Raw genomic sequence first — 9,242 nt, forward strand, 5'->3', positions numbered from 1 at the left:
TCGCGGGTCCTTGGAGTGACCATGATTGGAGGACTGGTGAGGTATCTCTTGAGCTCCTCGAAAGCCACGGCCACTTCTGGAGTCCACTCGAACTTGCCGGACCTTTTCATGAGCTTGAAGAAGGGCAGAGCCTTCTCGCCAAGCCTAGAGATGAAGCGCCCGAGAGCGGCCATGCATCCCGCCAGGCGTTGCATGTCCTTGAACCGTCGTGGAGGTCGCATTTCCTCTATGGCCTTGATCTTGTCTGGATTGGCCTTGATGCCGCGGTGCAAAACGAGGAACCCGAGAATTTTGCTTGAAGGCACCCCAAAAGCGCACTTGAAGGGGTTGAGCTTGACGTTCACCTTGCACGGGTTGGCGAAGGTCTCCTCGAGGTCCGCGATGAGAGTGTGATGCTCGTGGTCTTCACCACAATGTGGTCAACGAAAGCTTTAGCATTTCTGCCCATCTGTTTTCCTAGGGCGATGCGCATGAGCCTCTGGAAGGTAGCTCCAGCATTCTTCAGGCCGAAAGGCATGCAGACGTAGAAGAACACACCGCAACGGGTGATGAACGCTATCTTTTCTTCATCCTCCTTTGCCATCTTGATCTGGTGGTACCCGGAGAAGGCATCCAAGAAGCAAAGGAGGTCGCAGCCCGCCGTGGAGTCCACAATCTGATCGATTCTTGTGAGCGGGTAAGGCTCCTTGGGGCAGGCCTTGTTGAGGTCAGTGAAGTCAACGCAGAGACGCCCATCGCCAGTGGTCTTGGGCGCCAAGACGGGATTGGCGATCCACTGGGTGTGGGCGACCTCGCGGAAGAGCTTGGCCTTCTTGAGCTTCTCGATCTCCCGAATGATGAAGTCTTGTTTCTCATGTGCCTGTCGTTGCACTTTCTGCTTCACTAGACGCACCGTGGGACACACAGCTAAGTGGTGCTCAATCACCTCCCTGGGAATGCCAGACATATCTGACGGTGTCCAAGCGAACATGTCAGAGTTTGCCGCAGGAAGGCGCTGAGCACGCTTTCCTATTTGGGAGGGAGGCTCCCACCGATGGTGACGATAGCCCCCGAGCCACTAGCGTCCAGTGGCACCTTCTTCGTCATGGCACGCTCCTGGGTGAACTGCCTCTTCCTCGTGGAGCCCTCTGCGACTTGCGCGGCGGGATTCTTGGCATTAGCAGCCTTCTTTTGCCGTGGTGGCCTTGGTGGCCTGCTGCTTCTTCTTCGCGGGGATGGCAACATGCTCGGTGAGGTCCTCTGTAGCGGCGGCCCTTTTCACCGTGGCCCGCTCCTGAGAGACCATCTACTTCTTCCTTGCTCGACGAGGTCTTCGTCAGTGGGGTATGCCGCAACAGCAACCTTGTAGACATGCTCGATGGAACGCACTGCATGTTTTTAGTCGCCGTGGACGTTGATGGTTCCGCTGTAGCCCGACAGCTTGACAGTGTTGCAGGCATGGTGAGTGACGGCCATGAACTTGGCCAGCGCTGGATATCCCAGGATGGCGTTGTAGGGCAAGCCCACGTGCGCGACGTCGAAGTCAATGAGCTCGGAGCAGTAGTTGTCGCGGGTCCCGAACGTGACGGGGAGGTGCACCTGCCCCAGGGGTATAGTTGTTCCTTCAGTCACGCCCGAGAAAGGCCTCGTCAACATCAGGCGCTTGTGGGGCACTTGCATCTTCTCGAAGGTTTCGATGGAGATCACGTTGAGGCCAGCACCCCCGTCGATGAGCGTCTTGGTGACGGCGACATTGTTGATGGTGGAAGTGCACACCAGAGGGATGGTGCCCATAGTCTTGGTGGACTTGGGGTGATCGCCGGTGTCAATGGTGATTGCGTATTGCGCCCACTTGAGCTTCTGGGGGTCGGCTTCAGGGCATGCGGCGGCGATCTCGCGGGAGAGTTGCTTGAAGTGGCGGCTGGAGATGGGCGCCTGAGCCCCACCAAGGATACAAGCCATGAGCCTGCGCGGCTCCTGGTAGCCCCCAGCTTCCTCGTCGATGAAGTTGTCATTCCCCTCGTCGAGGTGCTGCTGCGCAGCATTGTCCTCGTGAGGGTTTTGCTGGTAGTTGTTGCCATGAACGCCGAAGCGGCCACTGCCGTGGCCACCTCCGCGACCATTTCCACGCCTCCTCTGGCTGCCGTGCTTGTTGCGAAGCTTCTTGAGCTCGTAGCAGTCCTCAGTATGCTTCTTGGGGTAGATGCAGTAGGGACACTCATCCTTGCTCGCGTCGTCCTCCGTGCGATGATGCTTCTGCTCGGGCTCCGCCGCGAGGACAACTTCTATCTTGCGCTTGGAGTCCTTGTTCTTCCTCTTGGTGGGCTTTGCGGCGGGGTCGTTGTGGACGAACATGCGCCCCTCCTCAGCCTTGCATCACATGTCGGCCAGCTCAACGATCCTAGCGGGGGAGGTGAGCTCGTCGTGGATGGGGAGCTTCTCGCGAATCCGCACATCGGTGACACCGGAGCAGAATGTAGAGACGATGTCTGCAGAGGAGACCTTGGGTATCTTGTTGCAGGTCTGGATGAAGCGCTGGGTGAACATGCGGAGAGTCTCGCCAGGGCTCTAGCACAGCTCGCGGAGGTGGTTGAGCGTGACTAATAACCCCCAAGTGCAGGGGATCACCGCAGTACAATTTGATAAGTATTTGAGTATCGAACACACGAGGAGCTGAAGGTAAACTATCTATTCTCTAAAGCCCTATAACCCATTTATATGGCCTTCTATGCAAATCTAGGAGATATGGTGTGTGTGTGTGGAGGTTTTTACTATAAACTATAGGTGCTAAAAATTAAAATGCAAGAAGTAAAACTAGTGCAAGAAAAATAAAGTGCAATAAAGTAAAATGAGATGAAGTGGAGTAAAATGGAGTAACTCAAGGGAGTAAGTGTTCTAGCAAATTATTACTTCATTTGTGTGGTTGTCATAATTTGTGAAGCATAAAGATAGTCTTTTTAGTGTTTTTTCTAGAGAGGAGCCATAGATAGGTGTAGCCATAGATATGTGCAAATACACCACTAGTGATTGATCCCAAGGCCATAGGTATGAGCAAACAAAGGTATTATTAAGACATAAAGTCCAACCACCGCTATAAGTTTAAAGGTCCCCATAGTTATACCCCCCGTTTGATTAACCATGAATTAATACAACATGCATCTAAGAATTGGGACATGGTTTCTGTCAGGCTCCAGCTATCCCTCATCCTATCAACATGCCCCAACATATGTGTGCACTCATATATCAGTACAAAAGATCATCATAGAAGATAACCAATACTTATATGCAACCATTACAAACTGTATCACAATTGCCATGAACAAGTCACTACTCAAACATCAACATAGAGATACAATAGATCATGGGAAAACAATATATTGCCTCACACAGCATGTTTGCCTAGAGATTACAAGGGGTATATGAAGATGGTGCTGCTGTAGATGGTGATGAAGATACTGATGATGCCCACACTGGAGGGGGTAGAGTCCACCGGAGGCGATTCCTGCAGCGTTTCGCCCCTCCGATCTCCGCCGGCAGTGGCCTGCTGACTCTCTGTTTATATGTTTTTGATCTCCGCCGCCGTAGCCTCGACGAAACCCCAGGGGGTCGTATATATAGTGGTTTTTAGGTCAAAACAAGTCGGTTGGCGTTGGATTGAAGTGAAACGGACGTTCGAGATGGAAACGAGTACTGGTGGTGCGCCCGGAGGGGGAGGGCGCACCACCATTCTTCTTTCCCAGCCTATTGACCTCCGGGTGTCCCTCTTCAGCCCATCTTGTTCGTCTCAAAAATATCGAAGCGTGCCCCCTAACCTTGCCCTTTTTCGAGTCCCGTAGCTCCTGTAAAGTCAAAAACACTAAAAAGAGGCATTTTCTGCCAAACAGAATTAGAACCGGAGGAGAGGGGATTGTTTAGAAAATCCCCTAAAACATCATAAAACATGGGAATAACATTATATAAGATGCAAATATGTGGTAATTTGTTGCAATAAAGTGCAAAGTTCATGTATGCATTTTACATGCATCAACATCCCCAAGCCTAACCTATGCTCGTCCTCGAGCATAAAGGTGATAAAGCTAACATGGACTTTGGAGTTTATTGCAATGCTTCTAAAAATACTTTGACAAAAACTTTGCTCTATGCATGCATAACAATTTAACATGGCAAATATCTGAAACATAGCTTAATTAATGAAATAGCAAAGTGCTAATAAAGATTCACTATGTTGGTGTGCTGCTATCTATACATGGTGTAAAAGAGATAATATATGGCAACACTGCTTGGACAAAATTAATTGATAGTAGCAACATATAGAGTTCTAACATCGCATTTGATTGAATCATAAGCAAGGTTTTTGAGACTTTTGATTCCTTTAATTGTTGACTAGAAATTCACCATGCTTGCATTGCAAACCAAATAATCGGAGGATGTCGTACCCCTCTACAGTCTTTTAACATTCAAACTCTCATAGAAGAATCACACATGAGTAAGTAGCTAGTATCTTTAGTTGACCATAAAGTGAAATGAAAATGGGTTAGGTGTTCGCTTCTTAGCTTTTAACCTTATGAGTGGCAGGGGTTGTTCCCATTGATATAAAAATAGCCGACTCATTGGGTTCTAACTCTTCTTCTCTTTTTCCTCTTTTTTTTTCTTTTCTTTCTTTTCCTTCTCTTTTTTTTTCCTCTTTTTTTTATTTTTCTTTTCTTTCTAAGTGGTGCCTCATTGGCTCAAAGGCTAGCAAGAGATTGTTTGGTCAACCAAAGATACTATCAACTGACTTACATATGCTTCAACGATGAGGTTCACCATTTAAAAGACGGGACTGACACACAGACATCAACCTTCATATTTTAAAGACACATAGGAATATGTTTATTCCTCGGGCACTTCTTAGTTTTAGCCCATTAATTCTTTGATATAATAATTATTTATCATTGAACATGTGCCAAGTCCACAATAACAAGCATAATGGGATGCATAGTCTTTTATTCGAAGCTACTATCTCTCAATCAAGTATAAGTAATGTTATTTAATAATATCTCATTTGCATCAAATATAGTGAGGAGAACACAAAGATAGTAAACATCTAATATCACTTCCCCAAATATTGATGAAACTATGCACAAGTATTTGCTATGGTTAAAGTGCACACATAAATATAGCAAAGGTGTCATACTTTCTTTTATCAATTCCCACATAAGCATGAAAATTATTTTTTAAAGAATAGGATAAATTACTTTAGTATCTATTTCATAATCATTCAAGGCATTTGTCATGATGGTAATATTTATTTTAAGGCAAAACTAGACATAAAACTAATAAAGGACGCTCCAAGTTTTTGCGTGAATTCTATGTTGCTCAAAAAACAAAGTTTAGAAGTGTGCATACCGAGAATTTTAATATGAGTCCAGTGGGGTGCCTTGGGCATCCCCAAGCTTATGGTCTTCACCATTCTTGGATTTCTCTTGGTGTGGTGTTCCTCCATTCCCTGTGAAAAAAACTTCAACACAAAACTTTTTTCCCATTCTTTTCTATGGGGTGACATTAGTGGTAAAAACATATCATGCTTGCTGCTCTTTTCTACATAAATAAAATTATATCTTTATGAACCAGAGAGCATATAATATTCTACTCATTCTAATATATCAAAATTTTCAAGCAAAAATCATTTTGATACTTAAAAGAATGGATCTAACATTAAGAAACAAAATCTGTCCAGAATTTTTGCTGTAGCAAAACTGAATTATTTAGACCACTTCGACAAGTCAGGAATTTTAGCCAATTTACGTTCATATAGAGGATGAAAAGCTACAGCTACTGTGAATTTATCAAGATTTTAGGAGTTACCAAAAACATCAGAAAAATCGTGCACTAAAAAGTGCAGCGCAGGAATCAGCAACTCCATATTTTGTTTGCAACTTTTATCATCCAAATGGGTAAAAACCTTGGTACTTTATTGAGAAACCAGAGAGTAAACTAAAAGGAAACTAACATGCTACAGCAAGCATGCATATGAAAAACCAAAAAAAACAAAGATAAATAAAAACATGGTCCCCGCAAACATTCAAAGGGATCATGAAGATAAAACTAGAACATGAGTTTGAAATGATTTACTTGAGATATTTGAAAGAAGAGGGGGATGCATGGTCATCCCCAAGATTATGATCTTGCTACTTCTGGTCCTCTACTTCTTCATCATCATATCATGTTACTCATCTCAAACAAAGAAATATTTTTATCTCCATAATACTTCAATGCCTCAAAATGGTTAGTTCTCCAAACAAATGATATGATAAATTCTACCAAGATGGAAACGATAGGAATCATTGGGAAACCATTTTATTCAAGAAGCTAACATATATAAGGAAAGTAAACACTCTTTTTATTTAGTTTTGCTGTAGGAAGAATTTTAATGATATAGACTTTGCAATGGTTCCATTGGCATGAACAACACATGCTCAAGGTCGACCCCAATTTCTTCATCGTTCATCCTTCTCATTTACTCTTCCATAGTTTTTTATGCTTTTATTAAAACTTATAAACTAAGTAATATGTAATGAGAAATAAAGTTATTTAACAAGGGCATAAAGGTGTGCTCAAGTTAAAAGTTACTTGAAAGCATATGGAGCACACCACAAGATTTGAAACCATTAACTTTTAAGTCTCACTCTCTTCCTACGCATTGGAATTTTATATATGAATAAATAACAGCAAATAAATGGTAGCCAATGCATATAATGAATAGTAGCTTGCATTTTAAATAACATGAATACATAAAGAGGGCGCTTATCTCTTCCTCTTTCATAATATTTGGAAGCATCAAGAGTAAACTCAATAACATAGTTGTGAATAGAATCACCACATATAGACAAATCATCTAATGAGCTTATGGTATCATCTATTTCTTTTAAATCATCATGATCCTCCCATAAATTAGAAAAACTTATATCACATAGAGGATCATCATCAATATTATAAGAAGGAGTGTTTTGTGTTTTACCATTGTTGGGAGTTAGAGATGGGTAGCTACTCCATTCTTCCTCCTCTTGTTCTTCTTCATGCTGTTCTTGGGGTTGCATGGGCATCCCCAAGATTATGCTTTTATCATCCTCTTCCTACTTCTTTTGTTCCTCTTTGTCTTCCTCTTGGGGCTGCATGGACATCCCCAAGCTTATGCTTTCATCACCTTCTCCCTGCAAAATATTAGTGCTCTCTTGGGCAGCTTTGACCCTCTTATTATAGTCAACAACATTGATATTATCCTTGTGGTTTTTCATACCATGATAAAAGATACAAAAAATTAAATTTTCAACTTTAGAAGCTACAAGGCAAGCTTTACGTTTACAAACGAAGGTGTATAATTCAGAGGCTGCTATAGAAACAACAAATTGCTTGACTTGTTCCATCCCTAAATGAGCATAATCACGCCTATGATAGGACGCAATAACATATTCTTCATGGGATCTACATTGAAATTCAAAGTGTCTAGAATTTTGTCTAGAGCAACAGTTTTTATAATAATGGTAGTCAAGCAAATCCTTAGCAATAGAATTTAGAAGTCTCAAGCAATATTCTAATCTTTTCCCTTCTTCTGATTCTCTACGTTTCTTAGCAATCTCAGTAGCAATGCAAACAAGAATAGAAGCTTAATGCTACGCTCCCCTGCAACGGCGCCAGAAAAGAATCTTGATAACCCCCAAGTGCAGGGGATCACCGCAGTACAATTCGATAAGTATTTGAGTGTCGAACCCATGAGGAGCTGAAGGTAAACTATCTATTCTCTAAAGCCCAATGGTGTGTGTGTAGAGGTTTTTACTATAAACTATAAGTGCTGAAATTAAAATGCAAGAAGTAAAACCAGTGCAAGAAAAATAAAGTGCAATAAAGTAAAATTAGATGAAGTGGAGTAAAATGGAGTAACTCAAGGGAGTAAGTGTTATAGCAAATTGTTACTTCATTTGTGTGGTTGTCATAATTAGTGAAGCATAAAGATAGTCTTTTTGGTGTTTCTTATAGAGAGGAGCCATAGATAGGTGTAGCCATAGATATGTGCAAATACACCACTAGTGATTGATCCCAAGGCCATAGGTATGAGCAAACAAAGGAATTATTAAGACATAAAGTCCAACCACCGCTATAAGTTTAAAGGTCCCCATAGTTATACCCCCGTTCATTAACCATGAATTAATATAACATGCATATCTAAGAATTGGGACATGGTTTCTGTCAAGCTCCAGCTGTCCCTCCTCCTATCATCATGCAACGGTGATAACCTCATGCATTCCCCAACATATGTGTTCACTCATATGTCAGTACAAAACATCATCATAGAAGATAACAAATACTTATATGCAACCATCACAAAGTATCTCACAATTGCCATGAACAAGTCACTACTCAAACAAAGACATAGAGATTACAAGGGGTAGATGAAGATGGTGCTGCTGTAGATGGTGATGAAGATGATGAAGATGCTGATGATGCCCACACCGGAGGGGGGTGGAGTGCACCTGAGGCGATTCCGGCAGCGTTTCCCCCCTCCGATCTCCACCGGCGGCGGCCTGCCGACTCTCTATTTATGTGTTTTTGATCTCCGCCGATGTAGCCTCGAAGAAACCCTCGAGGGTCGTATATATAGTGGTTTTTAGGTCAAAAGAAGTCGGTTCGCAAAAGATTGAGGCGAAACGGACGCTCGAGGTGAGAAAGAGTGTCGGTGGCGCGGCCAGAGGGGGAGGGCGCGGCACCAGGCCTCTTTCCCAGCATGTTTGTCTCCCGGTGTCCCTATTCATCCCATCTTGTTTGTCTCAAAAATTCCGAAGCGTGGCCCCTGACCTTGCCCTTTTTCGAGTCCCGTAGCTCCTATAAAGTCAAAAACACTAAATAGAGGTGTTTTCTGCCAAACAGAATTAGAACCGGAGGAGAGGGGATTGTTTAGAAAACCCCCGAAAACATCATAAAACATGGAAATAACATTATATAAGATGCAAATAGGTGGTAATATGTGTCAATAAAGTGCTAAGTTCATGTATGCACTTTACATGCATCAACATCCCCAAACTTAACCTATGCTCGTCCTCGAGCATAAAGGTGATAAGGCTAACATGGAAGTTGGAGTTTATTGCAATGCTTCTATGTAATCATGCAAAGTCTCACCAGGTTCAGTCAATAAAGAATGACAATAAGCAATATGAAGTATAAAGTGATGTCTCTTGCATTCAACAAAGCATGCGTAACAATAAATAGCATTTCTTGCACCAGTTCGG

Source organism: Lolium perenne, chromosome 6 (assembly GCF_019359855.2).
Source record: "Lolium perenne isolate Kyuss_39 chromosome 6, Kyuss_2.0, whole genome shotgun sequence".
NCBI classification, from domain to species: Eukaryota; Viridiplantae; Streptophyta; class Magnoliopsida; order Poales; family Poaceae; genus Lolium; species Lolium perenne.